Here is a 23,195-nt window from a genome sequence, read left to right as displayed (position 1 = left end):
CGGCTACCTAAGATATCTGCCTTTTGCTCTCAGTGCTCTAGAGAGCTGAGAGCGAGCAGCATGGAACCGGATACACGACCAGACAATATGCTCGACGTCGTGGTAGCCATCGCCACAATCACTAAGATTGTTTGCTGCGAGCTCAATGCGATAGAGATGCGAGTTTAGGTTGTAGTGATTGGACATAAGCCGACATTTCACGCGAATGAAATCACGAGCTACATTCAATCCCTTAAACCAAGCTCTCGTCGAGACCTTAGGGATAATCGTGTGTAACCAGCGACCGAACTCATCTCCACTCCACATGCGCTGCCAACTAACGAGTGTGTGCTGACGAGGAATGTAAAAAAATCGTTATAAGCAACTAGCTGACCCGACAAACTTCGTCTCGTCCAAAATCTCTTTTTTGTTATCAATATCTTCAAACATTCACGTTTTCTTACTATGAGCAAGTTCATGGGTCCAATCGCGAAACTATTCATTGATTGATCTTCTATTCGACCCCGTTGAATTTACCTTTTACTATAAAATTCCTAGTATTTCTAACAAAACTCATCATTATAATATCAGATTGTTTTCAGACACAATTCTAGTTCAAGATTTTTCAACCACTTGCAAATAACATGTTTCTCCGTTACATGGAATAAATGTTTTATACAGAAAATATGATAGAATAAAGACAGTCCTAAATCGGACAATTCCTTCCCCGAGTTCTGCTCTCATCAACACATCCGGCGATCTTTTTTTTGGTATAGATAGAATAAAAGATAGGAGTGCGTTTCATCATATTAGAATCCAATTCTAGTTTCGAACAAAGATCAATTTCGCTAGCACAAACATCAAATGGTCTAACAGCACTTGTCTCTATGTTATTGTAGAACATATGGGAATTTAATTTTTCGAGTTTTCCCTTTTTCCTTCACAGTTTTCCGGAAATTTTCAATTGTCATGTTTGGTTGGAATATTTTTGGTAGAAATATGTGTAATAACTTTATGAGACCCCCTCTTCATTTCAGAGGAGGGAGGGGTGTCATACCATTATAGAAACATTTCCCATACCCAAGAACCCTCACATCCCAAATTGTGCTTGATTAGTTCTCGAGTTATGCAAAAGTTAGTGTTTCGTTTGTATGGCAGCCCCCCTTAGAGAGGGCGGAGGAGTGTATTCACAATAGAAACGTTTCGTGCTCCGTAAAACCTCCACATGCCAAATGTGGATCCATTTGCTTGATTAGTTTTCGAGTTATGCAGAAATTTGTGTTTCATTTGTATGACAGTCCACCCTTAGAGAGCGGGAGGAGTGTCTAACCACCATAGAAACATTTATTGCACCCTAAAACCTCAGTATGCCTAATTTGGTTTCATTTGCTGGATTAATTCTCGAGTAATGCAGAAAGTTGTGTTTCATTTGTATGGCAGCAATCGGTTCCGTACTTTTCGAGTTTTTGACGCGTACACAAACGAACAGAAAATTTATATATATATATATATAGAGATTTACATTTCAACTTCTACTGTTTATAGCAAGGGGACCAATTACTCGCAATGGAAGAAAAAGAGGGTATAAAGATCAGGTCATTGATGAGACAAAAATAAAATCGTGGGGCATTTGATGAAATCATTAACTTTGGATAGTGGAAATTCGATTTGGATTTTTTTACTTATTTAATTTAAATTAGAGTCAGTTTGAGGCAAATAGAGGTTAAAACAAAAATAGTTCTATAACTCTGTCATAGTCGAGATTTTACCATATGGATTGAGAGGTTTTTTTCATCAAATATGACCCTCTATAAACCTCCAGAAGAATCTGGGTCAACTGTTTACTAACCTGTATTTGAATTAAAAGGCAAACTACTGACCATAAACATCCATCATGTCCATCAATACTGACGGCCTTTTCAAATTTCTGGTGCTAGCCAGATAGGCCAGCTAGGATGCTGCTGTTTACGCTTGTATATTTTTAAATACGCCAGTGACATTTGTTAACCCATCAATTAATTTACCCAACGAGTGATCTCCGTGTAAATTCGGGACAAACCGGAACGAACAACTGATAGACTTGCTGCAAAATTTGATTTTTGTTGAACCGTGCTAATGGCTGGCGCTTCTTCGAAAAACGGTCGTTTTCAGATGCATAAAGTTGCTTTGCCCCCTTCTCTCTCTTTGTTGATTTATATTGCGAAATATATATCCTTTGGAAATCCGTGTGCCTCATGGAATTCCGACTATATACTGGAAAATATTTAACCACACTATTACACTAGATTTTTCTGTGTATCATAAATTCAAAGATTCTCAACTACCTTTAGGATGCAGCAGAGAAAATTCTCATCTCATCCTAGCAACGGAAATTTGTGGGTAACGTAACGTTGCAGTGCCGCAACTGCGCCACCACAAAATCACTTATCGCGTTTCTAATAGATGAGACTTCAACGTATCACGACAGCAACGTTGTTCAGGAACGTTCCAATTATCCTCCGTCGGGTACCAAAGTTCGTGGTCAGGCACACTCACACGCGCACACACACGCTTTGGGTTTGTCCTCTCTGGGAATCAACAGGCGGAAAATAAAAACAAGCATCGTACTTCATTTCTGCTGCAAAAAAAAAAAAGTGTAATAGCAAAATTACCATGTCAACGATTGTGCGCATTTCGGGGAACGAAAGCGAAAACTGTTGATGTTTGTTTGAGAATATGAGCGTGAGCAAGGGAAAAAATGATAATAATAATGGCGTTGATGATGATGATGATGATGCGATGGGTCGGGTTACCGCGGGATGATGAGTTTTAATTGAAACTCATCTCGGTGTAATTTGAATCCAATCGCTTCGTTGAGGCTCGTCGTCAACAGATGGTCAGCTGCCAGGGCTAATTGAGCTTTGTTTTCGGTCGAATAGTCGCATTATCACCGTCGCGTTTGTCCACTACGGCAATCATTCGCGAGTAGGGGAGTTGTGGGGAAAACTATTTTTGTGCCATGGGTTTTTCCTGCACTGTAATATAGTGCTTATGAATCGGATGTGCATTATTAAATTCAAACATATGGTAGACAGAAATAAGTAGAAAACACTTGAAAAAAAAATAACCTGGCATCTTTGCATTGAAATTATCTGATGATAAAATTTAAATTATGTCGCGTATTCATTTTGCGCCCTATGTTTAGCAATTAGCAGTCACTTCGTGTTCACATCTCCGACTTTTATGTAGGGCAAACTCAAACGAGTGAAAAATTCGCGAAAAACTCTGGAATTTGATTACATGAATGAATAATCCCCACAAGGTGTTTATTCGGATGAAATTCATCAACAAAGAATCCATTCTGGGAAACACGACAAAAAAAAACCCATCGCTGCATATTAAACACACCATACAACGCTAATTACCTTCCGCGAAGTACCTTCCTATCCAAATTTCGGAATTTCATTTATCAGCTTCTCAACAGGCTAACAGCATTTTTGCCCCTTCTTCCCAGAGAGACATCAACTCATCTCATCCCAATTATGTAAGTCGCCCATCAAAAATGAAACTTTTGTCCCCGTGTCTGCTGCAGAAGAAGAACAATGGGCGCAAAGTTTTTCCCTGTCGATAAGAGAACGTTAACAACCAAAAAAAAAAATGGGCGCCTGAATTTTTTTTGGCAAGAATAGATTAAGCGCTCATAAATTAAATTAATCATTGGATTCTCTTTATCTGCTATCCGGGATGCTTTCGGGGATATAAATCGTATGCAAAATTAGGAGGTTCAACCGTTGCCAGCATGGAGTATAAAAGTTCTTGGTGCTTGGCTGTGAGGTTTTCTACACCTTTGCGGTAATCTAATCTTAGCTCAGGAAAAATAGGAACTACATCAACTTTAATTTCTACTGCGGCTCTGCGGTATGTTTATCGTTTTTAATAATACTGCTCGTTGGGGTAATCTGTGCTTTGCCTACCACAAATCGTTAATTACTTGTCCTCATTTTTCATCCAAATTGGATGTTCTGGAACCATTATCTAACCCGAACTCTATTGGCTGGCCCATTACTTTATTTTGAACTATTTTGTATGTGTAACAATAAACCTAAGAAATCATTACCTATTTGTTGACGTGGGACTACGTCTAACCGGAATATATGGAGGGTAAAATGAAAACATAAACACAGAACATGCAGGAAAAAATGAAAGATTTCGAATGCTTATAGCTCGAACATTTAGTACTGGATAGGAGAGATGTTTGCATCACTTGATAGGGAATATTTCTACGCATCTATCGCAACTAACAAAATATTGTTTTTCATTAGATACACAATTGAATAACTGTAAAATATTAGGCGTTATCTAAACGCCCTAACTGCATCGTTTTGATTGGCCCGATTTACGGTTTCCCTAACACAGCCATCAAAACCAAGCAGCCTTGGGGAAATCGGCATTGCAAATACATGAAAGTAGGGGGACTTTTGTTCTCATCGAAAAATGTTCCCTAACACAGACTTTAAAACCAAGCAGCGAAATCGGCATTGCAAACACACGAAAGAGCCTAGAGGCGAGTGAACTGAAAAGTTTAAACCCTCTTAAAGCCAAAAAGGAGAAAAAAACACACGAAAGTAGGTGGAGCTTTTGTTCCCACCGAAATGTGTTCCCTAATAGAGATTTCTAAACCAAGGTGCCTGGAGAAATCGGTATTTCAAATTCATGCAAGTCGGGGGTATTTTTGTTCCGACTGGAATGTGTTTCCCTAACACAGACTTCAAATCCATGAAGCGTGGGGAAATCGGCATTGCGAATTCATACAAATCGGGAGCATTTTTGTTCCGATTGAAATGTGTTTCCCTAACACAGACTTCAAAACCGAGGTTTCTGGGGAAATCGGCTCTGCAAATAAATGCAAACTGCGAGTACTTTTGTCCTCGCTTGCCTTTGTGCAGAGTGGAATATGTCTGTCCTAACATGATCTTCTAAATATAGGAACCTGGGAAAATCGTGCAGCCACTAGAAGCGAATGAACTTCCCAGTTTCAAGCAAATTCGAGATTCGAGAAGTATGTACACTTTTGGGATGTAAACTTCAGAGGGAAATGTAAAATAAAATAATCGTTTGATAATTTTTTTTTGTCTTTATTGGAAAGATTTTCAGCCTAAGGCTGGTTCATCAAACGTTTGATAATTCTTCCGTACATATATTTTGTTCTAGTCATCATACCAAACGTAAAAGGTCCGTCATTAAATTTACTTGTAACGAAGAACAATCAATCACAATAAATGAATTGACTTTACACGGCATTTGTTCATTTTTTTCACTCACAGAGCAAATATATTGAACTCAATTGAATTTGGAAACTGTTTCATTCAATCAAGAATTTAATCAATACAAACGAATGATTGCTAAGCTAAGGTAGTTCCACGTGAACCTTGCGGTTATAGCATAGATATAACCCACTCATTTTTTTTAACGTAGGACTACGTATTTCAGTAAAAGTGTCAAATCAGAAAACAGGACACGTTTTTTTTATGAAATAGATATAGCAAATGCAGCTTTCGTCCTACGGACAATGTGGAAAGAGAACATTCCAATTTAAGCTCCACCCGTTTTTAAATTGTCCAGTAACGAACAAGCTCTCTACTGCATTCAGGATTCATCAGTCATCCAGCTAACAACCAGACGACAGCAAGTTTTTCAAATGGTATTTCTCATGGCCGAGAATATAGTAGAGCTTTCCGAATTGGCTGGAGGCGAATGAACTATTGAAGTCTCTATAGTTCAAACCATGACCATCACTATTGAAGTCACAGTCGGACCTGACTAAAGGATCATCTCCTATGTTTCAAACTAACCGGGCAATCGGCGGAACATAAGTTTGCTTGCGAAAGGCCGTCGCTTCCGACGGCGGGACGGCGTCCTACTCGGATTGCGTCACCTCCTTATCCTTGCTAGATGGGGAATTCGCCCCCATCCACTCGATCTCAGAATAAATTTCATTACGAAAAAAATAAATTCATAATAACAATTACGATGGAGCGGATTCGTAAAAAAATGTTCTTACGTGAGAACAATTTTTTTACCAATTCTTTTCACATTTTCAAACATTTATGCTTTAGAATTTTCATGTTAATTTTTAAAATATTCCATAGTCCATGTTCATTTCTAAATAATCTCTTAGCAATAAGGAAAGGAATGAGACGGCATGTCAGTTGTCCCTATACTATTAGGTGTACCGGTAAGTTTCTTCGGTTTTACAACAGATGGCGTAACTTGATTATTATTCCAGTGAATAAAATATCCAGGCATTCGTTGGAAATCTACTGTAATTGCGCTTCTTTTTCCGTATATGTCAAAAAGTTGAAGCGTAAACAACATAGTTTTTTGCCACTTCGAATATGTCGAATTCCGTACCAACGAGAGTGTTTTTGCGGGCAGTGTTACTCCATTACTTCAATTTGAAGAAAAAAGCTGCGGAAAGTCATCGCATTTTGGTGAAAATTTATGTCCAACTGAGCGAAAGTGTCAGACATGGTTTGCACGATTTAAAAGTGGTAATTTTGACTTGGAATACGAAAAACGTTCCGGACTGCCAAAAAAGTTTGAAGATGAAGAATTACAGGCTCTACTCGATCAAGATCCGTCACAAACGCAACAAGAACTTGCAGATACACTTGGAGTAGCTCAGCAAATCATATCCGATCGTTTGGGAATGGGAATGATCCGAAATACAGGACGAAATATAGGGTGCCGTATGAATTGAAGCCACGAGACGTCGAGCGCCGTTTTTACACGTGCGAACAACTGCTTCAACGGCATAAAAGAAAGGATTTTTTGCATCGAATTGTTACTGACGATGAAAAGTGGGTCCATTACGACAATCCTAAACGTCGGGCCATGCATATTCACGGCCAGAAGGTTATGCTGTCTGTTTGATGGGACCAGCTGGGTGTGGTGTACTGTGAGCTGCTAAATCCGAATGAAACCATTACGGGGAACCTCTACCGACGACAGTTGATGCGTTTGAGCCGTGCACTGAAGGAAAAACGGTCACAATACGAGCAAAGACACGATAAAGTTGTTTTGCAGCACGACAATGCTCGGCCGCCTGTCACGAAACCAGTCAAAACATACTTGGAAACGCACGCTGAAATGAGAGGTCCTTTCCCACCCGCCGTATTCTCCAGACATTGCTCCGTCCGATTACTACCTTTTTCGATCTATGTAACATGGCCTGGTTGACCAGCAATTCTCCAATTTTGATGAAGTCAAAAATTGCATCGATTCGTGGTTAGCCGACAAACTGGCCGATTATTTCCGCAAAGGGATCCGTGAATTTCCAGAAAGATGGGAAAAAGTTATGACTAGCGATGGGCAATACTTTGAATAATAAATTTGTAACATTTTTTGCAGAATAAAGCATTAATTTGAAAAAAAACAAGAAACTTGCCGGTACTCAGCCATTCCTTGCCAAACCGATATAGTGGTTCTTAGATTTTCGCGAAAAGTGGCAGTTTTCTTCTTAATCCCAAAATATTAGACCCGTATTGTATTTATTTTTTTTATTAGGGTGCCCATTCACATTTCATAGGTCCGAAAAATAATGTTTTCCCCTTTTTTCCAAAACTGGTTATTTCCAAAAATTTATAACACTTGAATTACTGGACCGATTTAGATGATCGACAAATAAAATTGAAGCATATTAGCTATCCTTTTTTGGAAAAATATTATATAATATTATATTATATAAACATTACAAGATTTGGATTTCGTTTTTTTAATTATTTTTTGTATTTGTTTTTATGGTTTTCATGGTCGCGGTTTCGGTTTCACATGGAATGGTTGAATTTCTAGAAATGACACAGCGAATTTTCCAGCAGTATTTTTAAATTTCCTTATTACTATTTTTCATTTTACTTCGTTTTTTTGTTGCCCTCTCATGTTGTTTAGATTCAATCTTATTTATCAACATGAGATTCGACAAAACTCATGATCTGATTTATCAGATCTTTCCTTCTTCATTATGGTAAACGTTACATTCGGGTAAATGTTGCATTTGGGTATTTGTTAAATTCGGGTATCTGTTACATTCGGGTAAATGGGCTTCGGGTAAACGTGTTTCGGGTGAATGATATTTGGGTTAATGTGACACAACTATCCCACACAGGGATGCTTCGTTCAGTTGAAACGCCGTGTCGATTGTCATACCCATAGTGGAGAGTGCTTTTGTATTTTTGCACCACATCATTCATTTCAGCATCTATACTAGAGAGCAAGTGCACCCGTGGCCGAGTGGTTAGCGTCTCACATTATCATGTCGGGTGTTCGGGTTCGATTCCCGTTCTGGCCGGGGGGATTTTTCGTCAGAGAAATTTCCTTCGACTTGCACTGTGGTCACGCGTATTCTAGAGCTTATTGGCACAATATTTCTATAGCAAAAAACTTGCTTGCTTTGAAAATCACCAAAATCCATAAATATTGGTGAGATCAGAAAAATCTAAAATATGCTTGAAAGTTCATCGAAGTCAAGATTGGTCAGTTCTAAAAGCTCTGTAAACATTGTTCTCGTTCCGACCAACCTCAGTTTTTATTTTGTTACCGTTTTTAATGAACGTATTTTTATCAGAATGCATTCCTAGAATATACGCGAAATAAGCATAGTGCAGAGCTAAGAAGAAGCAAGAAGCTAAGAATCCCGTGTATTGTTTCCGCGACATCAAGAATGATCCATGAATCACCCATCTCGAACTGCTTCTACAAAACTACGCAAACTCTTCAATTCTCATAGTGCTGTTTTGATAGTTTGAAGTTATTTTTAAAATTTCGATGCATTCTAAAATAATAGCCGAAATAACCAAAAGCAAATTGGTTTTTTATTTTTTCCTGAAAATGAGCCTCTGTGAATTTAAGAGCGTGTTCGGATTGATTGGTGTAATACTAATGCTATTTTGCATTCGCCTCTAGCTTGAATAAGAAAAATTTGGAAAACTAAACTAAACACTAGGTCTATTTGGAAAACCTCGCTGCCGTTGCCATCTGGTCGCTTGCAGCATGACCGATGAATCGTGAATTGGTGACTCTTTCCGATCGATCAAATCTTCATCGTTAATTCGAGCACTATGTCCGGGTTACAAGCGGCGTCAAAGTGCAGTGCATTTCAAGCCGGATATGAAGAATATATTTTTCAGCTGTGAGAGATGCGTTCTTCGATGGAAAACTGGAGGTTAAAATTTGTACCGTAGTGGTTGTTGTCGACGTCGCCACCCACACCACACCTGATTCGGTTCGGATTTCCTGTTGCCGTTCTAAATATTCTTTGGAGTCGGAAAAACTCTTGGATATTCAGCAAGGTCAGTTTTTCAGTATCGCTCTAGACAGCGAACATTCAACAGTACATGTTAATTCTTCGAGTTAATTTTGAAATCGGCTCAAATTGGCGTTTTATTGCTTCGTGAAACTTTCGTGTCCCTCACTCAGTGAGAGCATTCTTTCATCGCCTTTGTCAATGCTACCAAATGTTTGTACTAAATAGTTAACAATGCGGTCGTGTCTTGGATACCACCTTTCTCTATTTTTTTTGCGGCCCGCTACATCATAACTAGCACGTGTTTGTGGCCCCTCTGATAAAAAGGTTGAGGACCACTGATATAATCCAATGAGTTGGATTAAATGTCGATAATATTTGCAATGTGTATTCCTTATCAAGCATCGAGAGATGAATTTTTGGGAAACAAATCAAATTAACAGTTGAATGAAAAAGCATCCCCCTCCCTAACCTCATCAGGCCTCAATCACAAGCGATAAGCGAAAGTCATTCCTATATCATCCGGATCGAGGCTCTTCTGAACCAAGTGGGGAAAACCGGAAAATTTATCTCAACTTTGTGAGTGAAAGATGCGGGGGAACAACGGGCATCGATCATCCTGCGTATTGTGCAACAACCAAAAAAAAAGGTTTTTCATTCCCTATCTTATCTTCAGCAAACCGACAACAAATCGACAGAGGGAACAGCCAGCTAGGAAAAGTGACAGCACAAACACGCACATTGAGGGTAGAAAAAAAAGGGAAAAAAGTGTTTGTTCATCCATGAAATAAGGTTGCATGGCAGTGTTCGCCATCGGAAAACGGAACGTAGATAAGAGTGAAAAACATTGAGTCGAAGAAAAGAGATTGGCATTGAAGGTAGTGAAAAGGTGAAAAACGAGATAAACAAAAGGATTATACTGTGCACACAGCCTTTGTGTTGCGATATTTACCGTTGGAGTGAAAGAGCGAAGAAGGAAGGGAATTTGATATCGACAGAAGCAGCAAGGAGCAGCTTTTCTTCTTCGCACCCCGCCGAGCCACAGGATCAGGGGAAATATATCGAGCGGGCTGACAATACAGGTAAGCAAGACACTTACCATTCTTTTGAGATGTTTTTTAGAATGTGATATTTATTTGCTCCTGGAGTAACGTATTCATTTTCGGGTGGAAGGTAAGCTCCTTGTTTTGCGATAAGGAAGATGAATGTACATTATTTGAAGAAGATTTACGGGGGGAATGTTTGTTCGACATAGAAACGAGCGTCTCGGTGACTCGGTGATAGATAATTTGCATTATTCAAGAGAGAGAAAGAAACAATCCTTGTATTATTCAAGTTATTTTTCAGCACGAAAATTCTAAAGACCACATGAATGTACCAATTTCATTAAGCAACCCCAACGGCAAACCACAAGATGAAATCCACACCAGAGATGCCAGGTTCCAGGGATGGCCACCGAGAGCGAAACGAACTACCGTTTCTTCGAATTCCAGTCCAAAACAAGCGGTAGCGTTTCATGGTTTGTCCGTGATGCGCTTCAATTTAACCCGTGTCTCCCGTGGATGCAGATGAATTTCAATTAAATTCCGCATCTTGTTCACCCTGTGGCGACGTGTTTGCGCTGAGTTTTCCCTGTTCTGCCCTCTGATGTTTACATTATATGTGTTTTTCAATGAACAGAAAAAAACGACGACGAAGCTCGAGGTAGGGTTACATGGGTTGAGTGTTGTTTGTAATAATATAAGCCATTATAATAATCAAGTTTCATGTCCGCCAGGAAAGAGGTCGTATATTTTTTCAAATGTTCTTTCAACATTGATACATGGATGATAAACAAATTACCGTCATATCATATCAATGTCTCGTTTGGATGTAACACACGTGAAGGTTATTACTTTTTAATGTGGTTTGAATTCTTTTCATGCAAAATAAATTGTGGGCAAAGCGTTGAATTTTGTGTTTGATAAATATCTCGTCGATGTACAATGCGTTGTTAGTACAACGTTACAGAACCGTGTTGAGGTCAACACGCTTGTCTTTGGATATCATATGATCTTTGGAAATCGTTGAAAATTAAGGACAACTACTTGAGAAAGGGTCAAATCCGTCCAAATGTTTCAAGTCTACAAGAAATGCTCTACCATAAATCAAAAAAATTTCAAGTAGAGAATAAACAAAGGGAAAGAGCATATTCCCAACAGTTATGAAACAATACGAATAATTCAATAATTATTTCCATTTTCGAACGCTCCAAGGAAAGAACATAAAACAATCTTATTCATGATGGCGTTGAGTGTACAAAGGACGAAGAAGTGTGTGAAGTTTTCAACGAATATTTTTCAAGCATCGAAACACGACTATCTCGAGAAATTCTTAAGCGAAATATTGGTAATCCATTAATGTACTCTCGTTATGTCCCAAATTCTATTTTTTTTATATCCATCAAATTAAGCTGATGTGTTAACGATCATACGAGATCTGAACAGCAAAAGAAAAAGGTTCCGATAATATTCCAGTGAGTGTCATTAAAAGGAACGACCATTTCCATTTCCAGAATTTACTAGGAAATATCCAACGTATTGCTGTATACAGGAAGATACCCAAACTGTCTAACAATTGCTAGAGTTGTGTCAATTTTTAGATCCATCGATTGTACGAGTCCTAGCAACTATCGACCGATTCCAACCCTGCCATACAAATGAAACACAAATTTCTGCATAACTCGAGAACTAGTCAAGCAAATGGAACCAAATTTGGTATATGGAGGTTTTAGGGAGCAATAAATGTGTTTATGGTGGTTTGACACTCCTTTCTCCTATTTAAAGAGAGAAGTGGGGGAGGTGGGATTGGAAGTTGCTGAACAAGTCGAGAACGAATCAAACAAATGGAATCAAACTTAGCATATAGAGGTTTTAGGGGTCGATAAACGTTTCTGTGGAAGTTCGACACTCCTCTCCCTTCTCTAAAGGGAGGCTCCCTCACAAATGAAACACAAATTTCTGCATTACTCGAGAATTAATCAAGCAAAAGAAATCAAATATGGCATGTGGAGGTTTTCTATGGGGGGCTACCATACAAATGATGCAAAAAGGTCTGCATAACGCGAGAACTTATCAAGCAAACAGAATCAAATTTGGCATGTGGCAGGTGGCATTTGGCAGGTTTTAGGAGACAAGAAACGTTTCTTAAGTGGTTTGACATTCCTCCCCCTCTACATGGGTTGCGCTGAATAATTCGAGAACTAATCAAGAAAATAGAACCAAACTTGGCATTTAGAGGTTTTAGGGATCGATAAACGTTTCTATGGTGGTTCGACACTCTTCCCCTCTCTCTAAGGGATGGCTGCCATACAAATAAAACACAAACTTCTGCATAACTCGAGAACTAATAAAGCAAATGGAGGCAAATTTGGGACGTGAGGGTTTTTGGGTACGAGAAATGTTTCTATGATGGTAAGACCCCCCTCTCTTCTCTGAAATGGGGAGGGGGTTCCACAAAAATAATACTAATATTCCAACCAAACATGACAATTGAAATTTTTCGGAAAACTCTGAAGGAAAATGGGAAAATTCGAAAAGTTCCATTCCCAATTGTTCTACAATCATATATTGACAAGCGTTGTTAGTCCATTTGACGTTTGCGGTAACGAAATTGTTCTTCGTTCGAAAGTGGAAATGGATTTTAATGTGGTAAAACGCATTCCTATATCGTCTTCTATCTACAGGGTTTTCCATTTCGGGCTTCCGAAAGTATACAGCCCTGCGCTGACAACCATTTGACATAGCTGTCAACCAAAGCGTCATATCGTTAGTTGAATGTCTGCCATTTTACAATTTGGATCGTTTTAGCATCGCACAACGTGTTAATTTTGTTAAATTATACTATAAAAATAATGAAAAACCGGCAAATGTTTTTCGAGCATTACGGACGGATTTTGGTCGTCATGGACGGCCTACAAAGCACACAATCGCTAATGTAGTGCGTAAATTCGAAAAAACTGGATCCGTAGCGGATATTGTGAAACCTGTGCATCATCGTAATGTGCGTTCGGCCGAAAATATTGCTGCTGTTGCTGCCAGTGTGGAATCCCGAATGTTTCGATTCCACGGCGTGCTCAACAATTGAGCTTGTCAAACACATCATTGTGGCGAATTTTGCATTTGGACTTGCACCTACATCCATATAAAGTCAACTGGTACCAAAATTAGAGCGTGGTGACCATGGAATGCGTCGGGCATACGTCGATTGGGTGAACGAACAACAGCAGCAAAATGCTGAATTTTCGCATCAAATTTTCTTCAGCGATGAGGCACATTTCGAGCTCGGTGGCTATGTGAACACCCAAAATTTCCGTATATGGGGCTCAGAAAATCCACACGTGATTGTTGAGAGTCCATTGCATCCGCCAAAAGTCACTGTTTGGTGCGCATTATGGTCTGGTGGAGTCATCGGGCCGTATTTCTTTGAAAATGAGGACGGCGAGACGGTAACTGTGAATGGTGAGCGCTATGGCCGCATGTTAACCAATTTTTTTTGCCACAAATTGAAGATATGGATACGGATGACATGTGGTTTCAGCAGGACGGCGCCACGTGCCACACAACACGACCGAACATAGCCATATTGCGAACGAAATTTGAGGGACGCATAATTTCGCGTTTTGGTGATGCCAATTGGCCGTCCAGATCATGCGATTTGAACCAGCTAGACTTTTTTTTTGTGGGGTTATGCGAAAGACCGTGTCTATGCCAACTCTCCGCAAACTCTTGAACATTTGAAAGACAACATTCGTGAAGTTATGACCGAGATACTGCCCCATATATCAAATATTTATTCCATGTAACGGAGAAACATGTTATTTGCAAGTGGATAAAAAATCTTGAACGAGAATTGTGTCTGAAAATTATTTGATATTATAATATCCAGATTTCGTGGAAGGACTGAAATTTTATAGTGAAAAATTATTATTTAGTGTAGATTAGAAGATCAATCAATGAACAGTTCTGCGATTGGGCCCATGAACGTGCGCTTAATAATAAAACGTGGAGGTGGTAACGAAAAATAAATTTTGGACGGGACGAAGTTTCCGAACAGTGTAAAGAAAATGATCGTTTTCGCACACTTCCCATCAAGTAATATCAACCAAACTCTAATCGATTACTCACAAGATATTTAATTTTCATCTGCTGTCGCACCGTATAGTGAAAAACGTCGAAAAACTCGAGTTTGTGCTCTGAAAGTTAAATTTTCATTTTTCAATTATCTGTAATGGTTTTGTTTGTATTGTTGAAAGTATCGTTATTTTTTCGACACTGATTCCAGACAAAATCATCGAAACAACTATAAAAACCACTCAATAAAATGTTATTCCTGAGCCATAGCGTTTCATGTCATGAATATCAATAGAATAAAATTGTGTTGATATCAATACAATTATTATTTTTACGTTTAATGGGTCTATAATGTAAGTTTCAGCAACTTTAACATTGGGTAAGAAAATACGGTGTTAAATGGCCCGGCAGAAGTATAATATGCTCATAAGCTGTCACTCTCAGAGACTATAGAGCTCATAGAAACAGCTTGTATGCATGAGAGATTCCATCAATCTATTCACTTCATGCCCACCAGTGAAGAGAAGAAACCGTTTCTCCGGTGAGCGTGTTCTCCCAGTATTCGTGCATTAATTATCCAGTCCGCGCTCTTTTTTTCCTACATTCTCTGAGCACATAATATAGATGCCATATGTGGAGACATGTTTTCGTTTTGAAGACATTTAATTTTGTGAAATCATACTGATTTCAAAGTATGTGAACACAATTGTTTGTGTGATTTATCGAACATGATTTAGAAATATCGTGATGGTTTGCTCATTTTTGTTCATTATGATTACATTCAATGACATTTATTCGTGTCATGCAGAGATATTTGGAAAAATCATCTGGCATCTCTCACATACAAGCTTTTTCTCTCGTGAGAATGTTATCCGGCCGAAAGCGAGCAAATTGCCTCGATCGAGGGAATGCCGTACTGCCCGATGGTAAGCTGATGCGAAAAATATCAAATTGATAAGGAAATGAATCCTCTCTTACCGTTTTCTTCATATGAGATATCCACTGGGAACTCGACTCAATAAATATGACTCACAGTTATCGCCTCTGAATCGGTTGTAAGCAGCAAAAACCTAACAGGAATGATGTAGAAAACTACAACGAAAATCGCTTCCAAAGAAAATTATTTTAATTATATTTTTAAAACATGTTACAAATGTAAAACTTGCATGGTAGGATTCTATCATTGACTAGTATGATTGCCTATAACCATTGTATTTCTATTCTGCTATTCTTACGAGAAAATCAGGCGGATCAAATTGCCTAGCAGGCGCGTTTTAGACATATCTCCTCTATACACTCACTATTGCAATCTATATGAATAAAATTGGAAGGTCAAATATGTTGGTAAGCGCAAAATCCGAGTAAGGGCCGTCTCTATTTTGTTCTATTACAAAACACAAATAGTTGTATACAAAATTCTATTTTTTTCTCCCAAGTATAATACTTGTCTTAAAAAGAATATCGCATTGGATTTAAGATTAAGATAGTTCAAAAGCTATGATTTTTTGTGGTGGAAAAAAGGGGTTACAATTGATTTTTCGAACCATCGGTAAATTTTGAAAAATCATAACTCAAGAACAAAAAAAAAACACGCCTTCCTGATTTTTGGATATGTTATGTAAAAATCCTCAGTTTACAAGAAAAAAATATAAAAATATATAGCGCCCTTGGTCCCGAGACCATGTAAACCATAAAAAACTAATACAATGAATAATTATGAAAACAAAATCCACCTTTTTTGCAAGTGTAATATTTCTTCAAAGAAGACTGGTTTATTGCCTTTAATTTGATTTGTTCATCATCGGAATCACAAGTTATGAATTTTTGAAATCCCTCCCTTCCAGATGAGGGAGGGGTGTGAAACCATCATTCAAACATTTCTCGTACCTAAAAATCTTCATATGCCAAATTTGGCTCGATTTGCTTGACTAGTTCTCGAGTTATGCAGAAATTTATGTTTCATATGTATGACACAGCTCCTCATTCCTAGAGTAGGGGGAGGAGTGTCGAATCACCATAGGAATACTTCTTGTCCCAAATACTTTCACATGCCAAGTTTGGTTCCATTTACTTGATTAGTTCTTGGGTTATGTAGTATTGAAATTTCATATTCTTTTCAAAGTTCATATCTTATATTTGGCGTGTCCGATACGGCACTACTATACGTCAAACTTCGTTAAATAAGAAGTGTTTTCCCATAAAAATATACGAAAAAATATCGAAGAAGCGATGTTTTGAGATTTGGAGGTTTTTCATATTAACACTATCACCACCAACCGGTCATAATAACCGGCTATATAATTTGATCGCAAGATTCGTGATTTTTTATGTTTCTAATATTAAAACTGCTTAGAAACCACGTCAATAGGCCGCTACGGTGCCAGCCAATCATAATCTCCGGATCAATCACTGCATCTAATCCACAAAATTCTCAATTTTTCCCAAATTTTAAGAATTTTGTAATATATTGTGACGTAAGTTTTTTTCCAAGAATGCCGAGATGCCCGAACATATCAAGAGTTGTAGAGGACGTTACAGATTCAAGAGAAGACTTCTCCGATATCGATCAAGGTATTTTATAAATTAAATCCAGGTGGCGGCCATTTTGGATTTGGATTTTTCTTAAAATAACTGTGTTTTACTAGTCAGTCCCTTTCGTTTGATACCCATATTGATGGAGTTCTGAGAAAATATGTATTCCACCGTTTTGTAGCGGCCGCCATCTTGGATTTACAGTTTTCATCAATAATTGTATTCTACTAATCAAGCCCATTTATTTGATACTCATATTGATAGTGTTCTGAGAAAATATGTATTCCACCATTTTGTAGCGGTCGCGAAATCGTGGATTTAAATTTTTCATCAATAATCGTATTCTACTAGTCAAGTCCTTTCATTTGATACCCATTTTGATGGGGTTTAGAGAAAATATGAAATTCTCCATCACTGCATCACTGTGCAACGGGAGGCAACGCGCCTCCATGGAATTTCATTATGGAGGCGCAGATCAATAAATGCAAAAAAGGTATCCGCCCATATATCAAGTGCTGACATGGTATCTAGATATGTATGCACCTAGATAAGAACATATTTCAATGAGTTTTTCTTCCTGTTTTTGTATGCATTTGACATAATTCACTCTTAAACTCTAACGCAATTACTCATGCAAACTCCTCACTGAAAGGTGCGATAATAACTCAGTCGCATACAGTTCTTCTAAGAAAAATCTCCTTCTCTGTCCCAGAGCCCACGGAACATTTCACCGGAATAAGCTCACCGTACATTGAGTACTCATCGCGTTTGTGGATTCGGTATGGCAGTACCTTCATAAAACTCAGAACGATAATCTATTCCACTATTTCGCTCTGGCACTCGATTGAAAGAACGAGCAACTCTTCGAATCCGGACTCGAGCTAACGATGCCTCCGGTTGGTTCACACAACCCGCGTGCACGAAGCAGAAATCCTCGACAGAGACCTCATTTTACGATTCACTTCCCCCGCATCGAGTAAGGAGAAAAAACGAAGAGGAGGCTGGCAAAATCGCGGGACGGAACACCGCTATGAAAGCTGGCTGGAACTTCAGCACGCTTAGGATTCCTTAGTGCACTCTCACGTTTTCGTTCGCTGAGGGTTGATGTCTTCCTGCTCTTCTTGCCTCGAGCACTTTCAGTTCACTCAACTTTGGCTTCATCCTTTTGCCCGTCGCAAATATATCGTTTTTTTAACCAGCCGTATTATGCCTCGCGTCCTCTGCGGCTGTGAAACGAGCGAGGAAAGCGAAAAAACATTGGGAATGGGAGTGGGTGGAAAAACTTGCCAGTGCCAGAGTGGAAGTGATTTGATTTGCATGAATGCATGTTGGAAGTATGCTCACGGAGTTCGATGCTATGTTTGAGCCCGGCTGCATGTGAGTATATCCGAGGAAGCAGAGAGTTTCTCGCACCTATGAGCACAAGTGTTGATTATGCCACTTCAGGTGTTACAACCACTGGCGGCTCCGAGAATGGAAAGATGGGGGGAGAACGAAAACAGATGACTGTTTCACAAGGGAAATCTTGAGAGGATTAAAAGAAACGGAAACCAACTGCGGAAAGGCATCAGAAAAATTGTTACTTACCGTGTCTAAGATTTATATTCGTAAAAGCTTCAAGGGTGCGCCCCATGCTATTACGCATTAAATAGAAATGCTTTTCATATTTGTTACACTCAGAGTCGTGTGTAAAGTACACCGATGTGTAAAACGAGCAAGGCAAAAAAAAACAAGAAAGAATAAATAGATGATGCCATGTTTTCATCATTTAGAAAGTGACGGGAATTTTTTATTCACCAGCCACGGGGCTTGCCATTTGGCTGCTATTGCCGTAATCCTATTCTATACGTCGAATGAAAGTACACACCGTACATACATTTGCTGAAAAATGGTGACATGCAGCACTGAATGCCAACAGCATCACCCACCCAGAGAGGGACCCATCAGCGAAACATCGGGCATCCATTTGACGAACGAACGATGGCATCGGTGTTTCCACTGATGGGTGGTGCATGATCCGAATGGAAAATTACGGATCCGTCTCGTCTTCGGTGGATCAGCCACACTGAATGGCATCAATTCCATCGCTGCCAAAAAATGAAGCATCATCGCCATCCTTCATAACAACATTGGCGCGGCCAGAGCTCGATGCTGATGGCGACAGATGAAAAATGCTGTCTTCTGTGTTTATTTGCGCAATGCAATTCGTATTCTTGGAGCTCTTGGAGCTCGTCTTCCCAACCAACGAGCAATCATTTTAAATTCGATGGTGATCCACGGTGTATAGATACTCGGAACGATTCTGGAGAAAGTTTGAAAGAAAAACGTGATCTCTCGTGGCACGGATGAGCTGCGCTTATTGCGAACAATTTGAGCGCTCTCTAGATTGGTACTTCGCAAGCGGAATGTTGATCCGTACGTGCAGTGCAAATGGCATGTCCTGTATTGATGAAAAAGTATTTAACTCGATTCGAACAAGCTGGTGTACACCATGAGTGAACACTAATGATATCCGTTCTGTTGCAGGAAACATTTTGTTTTCGTGGAAATATTTTCAGGGTTCTATCTCACTGAAGAGATCAATTACAGAAGCATCCCATTCATCAGTCCATCTTTAACACATCCCAGCATTTATTAGTACATATTTAAAATTTGATAAGCATTCTAAATCAAAGTCATTATGCATCATTGAGTGCTTAAAATGAATATTTTCTTCAACATAAATTAAGTTTTTCAAAACCTATATTCCACACTGAGGATAACATGAATATAAGCGCATTCCAAATAAGGATATATAATTTTGGATATGGTTCTGAATCAATATACTGTGCCTCTTGAAAGCTCAATATAATTTTTGCATCCTTTGGAATGATTAGTAATAAACACCGAAGGCATGCAATCTGCAACCAAAGATCTGCTCAAGGGTCCCTCTCCTACTTGAGAAAAAAGACGGGTGGGTAATGTCGGGGACATAACCGGAGTGACGTAGGACTATACAAAGGGGACAGCTTTTGTTAAAGATATATTTTAAATATGTTGTTTTATTTTCTTCTCCTACGTGAACCTGAAAATCTACCTGAAAAATGGATTAGTTTACTGTTTACTCTTTATGAATATGTTGATGGTTTTGAAAAGAACCTTTGGTGTTGTGTTTTTGTTATCACTCGATATTCCCATCTTGTTCGGTTAAACCTTCCTGTTTAGCTATTGCGTTTGCCACTCGCCACAACTTTCACAGTTGGAAAATTTCTTCCCATCCAGCTTTGTGACATGTTGTACAGTAAATTACATTCAATGCGACGTGCCGAAGCGCCACTCAGTGTCGCATTGGAGGCGATTTTAACCTGTAATTGAACATTTGGGATGACAGTGGTACAGTGTCGACTTTCAATGTGGGGTCATAATTTGGATCTCTATGTTTACAAAAATGTCCATCTAAATAAGTCGCATTACATGTCCGTCCAATTAGCTAAATGTCGAACTAATTGTAAATTACTGTACTTTCAATCTGGAAACAATTTAAGAATTGGTGAAAATTGAATAATCAGGAAAGTCCCCAACTATCAATAAGCTCAGAACAACTGCCAAATTCACATACTCATCAGATCCTGGCAAACAAATTATGAAAAAATCAATTTGTGTTTTATTATTATTTTGGATAATGTTTTAGAAAACATTGAACTGTATTTCCTAAACTCTTTTTTGGAAGGTTTAATGGCCCTGAAAAGCGCCTTGTTTAATGGAATGGTTCCAATTTAGAAAACTTAGTACTCGTGGTTTTGAAAAAAAACATTTCGATAAGTTTGTATAAAGAACAAACTTTTTTCTTCTGCTACCTGATGCCGTTTTGCGATTGCGTTTGCCACTCGCCACTCGCTGCAACTGCCTGTTGTCTTGATGTCCACCGAACCGAATGTGTTCTGTTCCGAATGCGGGTTTTCTTATCGTCACGAGCAGCTTTGCTAACTCGATCACTTCGGCGGCCGAAACTATATAACGCCGGCTAGGTGGACTGGTGCACTGGTACTAATGCGCTCGGCCTAGCTACCCTTGCGGGGAACTCCAGATCAACACGGTTCGAGCAGGATTTTGCCTTTCCCTTCACTTTTCCCCCTTTACCATGCCCAGACATGGCTGCTTGGGTTGGTTTGTTGATGTGTTGTGATGCGAACCGATGTGATGTACGGTTTGAACGAGAATGATCGTTACGGAAGGAAGGAAGGTATTGTATTATAGAGACTTTAAACTTTTGCAGCTCATTCGTCTCTAGCCTTGAGAAATGCCCTTTGAAAACTCTACTCTATTCTACTCCAGCGCTACCACCTCCGCCCTCTTGCCTTGAGAAAGGCACTCGATCCCTCGCCGTCCAGCCCGTCCAGCAACGATGTTGTCCAGTCGGTGTTCACACAAAGAATGATCGTTACGGAAGGAAGGAAGGTATTGTATTATAGAGACTTTAAACTTTTGCAGCTCATTCGTCTCTAGCCTTGAGAAATGCCCTTTGAAAACTCTACTCTATTCTACTCCAGCGCTACCACCTCCGCCCTCTTGCCTTGAGAAAGGCACTCGATCCCTCGCCGTCCAGCTCGTCCAGCAACGATGTTGTCCAGTCGGTGTCCACACAAAGAATGATCGTTACGGCAGCGGAGCGGGGATTTTTAAGCTGACTGGCTGGCTCGAGAATTACGCATGTGTGAGACTGCGACCAATGTTTCGTTCATTTTTTTCTTTTTCCTTTCCAAGCGTGCTTCATTCTATTTCGCTGCTGCCGCTGGTTGCCCGTTTTGGTCGGTACGATTTGAGGAGCACAAAATGGACCAATCAAAAATGGGCACATAGTGCATTTTGGCAATGCTTGATATTTCACAATTATTCAATTATTTATCTCAATAAAAATGAAATGTTATTCGTTATGATAGATGCGTAGATATATTTTCTATCAATTGATGCAAAAACCTTCGCGATCTATTGAGAAATGCTCGAGTTATAAGCGTTCCAAATCTTGCATTTTTTCCTACTTGTTCAGTGCCCAGATTTCCATTTCACCCCTATATCTTCCGGTTAGACGTAGTCCTACGTCAAAAAACCTATTCGAACGCCCTCGATGCCGCCTTGTTCTGGATTTGCCACCAAAGCAGTTTGTATAAAGAACAAACTTTTTTCTTCTGCTACCTGATGCCGTTTTGCGATTGCGTTTGCCACTCGCCACTCGCTGCAACTGCCTGTTGTCTTGATGTCCACCGAACCGAATGTGTTCTGTTCCGAATGCGGGTTTTCTTATCGTCGCGAGCAGCTTTGCCAGCTAACTCGATCACTTCGGCGGCCGAAACTATATAACGCCGGCTAGGTGGACTGGTGCACTGGTACTAACGCGCTCGGCCTAGCTACCCTTGCGGGGAACTCCAGATCAACACGGTTCGAGCAGGATTTTGCCTTTCCCTTCACTTTTCCCCCTTTACCATGTCCAGACATGGCTGCTTGGGTTGGTTTGTTGATGTGTTGTGATGCGAACCGATGTGGTGTACGGTTTGGATGAGAATGATCCTTACGGCAGCGGAGCGGGGATTTTTAAGCTGACTGGCTGGCTCGAGAATTACGCATGTGTGAGACTGCGACCAATGTTTCGTTCATTTTTTTCTTTTTCCTTTCCAATCGTGCTTCATTCTACTTCGCTGCTGCTCTGGTTGCCCGTTTTGGTCGGTACGATTTGAGGAGCACAAAATGGACCAATCAAAAATGGGCACATAGTGCATTTTGACAATGCTTGATATTTCACAATTATTCAATTATTTATCTCAAGAAAAATGAAATGTTATTCGTTATGATAGATGCGTAGATATATTTCCTATCAATTGATGCAAAACTTTTGCGATCTATTGAGAAATGCTCGAGTTATAAGCGTTCCAAATCTTGCATTTTTTCCTACTTGTTCAGTGCCTAGATTTCCATTTCACCCCCTATATCTTCCGGTTAGACGTAGTCCTACGTCAAAATTCAGTTAAGGCGTTTATCCTTGTTTCCTTGAGAGAAATATGACAAATTGTTCTCGCTGGCCAGCTTTCTTGTCATATTATCCCAAATTTAGGAGCAATATCATGAAATCTGATTTTTCATAACTTCTCAAAGTTTGGCAAATTAACATTTTTTGACAATTTTTTAAAAGAAGGTACATCACTTTCAAACGCTCTGCAGCTCCAATGATAGCTTGAATTATTTGGCGTCAAAGGAAAAGTTGATCGGAAAATTATTCAAAACGAATTTCTTTCATTAGATATTGTAAATTTTGATCATAG

The 23,195-nt window shown here is 39.3% G+C and overlaps 1 protein-coding gene across 4 annotated transcripts in view; it reads left to right on the top strand.

The window, feature by feature from the left end:
- Positions 1-23,195, top strand: part of LOC129767008 (spondin-1) — a 160,540-nt gene that overhangs the window by 11,058 nt on the left and 126,287 nt on the right. For 3 of the 4 annotated variants that reach the window (XM_055767610.1, XM_055767608.1, XM_055767609.1), the window contains exon 2: positions 9,936-10,341. The exons of the other annotated variant lie outside the window; for it this stretch is intronic. The gene's annotated coding sequence lies outside the window, so the exon portion shown is untranslated. The remainder of the gene's footprint in view (positions 1-9,935; positions 10,342-23,195) is intronic. 4 annotated transcript variants of the gene reach the window in all.

This window comes from Toxorhynchites rutilus, chromosome 2 (assembly GCF_029784135.1).
Source record: "Toxorhynchites rutilus septentrionalis strain SRP chromosome 2, ASM2978413v1, whole genome shotgun sequence".
NCBI classification, from domain to species: Eukaryota; Metazoa; Arthropoda; class Insecta; order Diptera; family Culicidae; genus Toxorhynchites; species Toxorhynchites rutilus.
The sequence above is the reverse complement of the archived record's forward strand: the minus strand, read 5'-3'. Positions and strand labels throughout refer to the sequence as shown.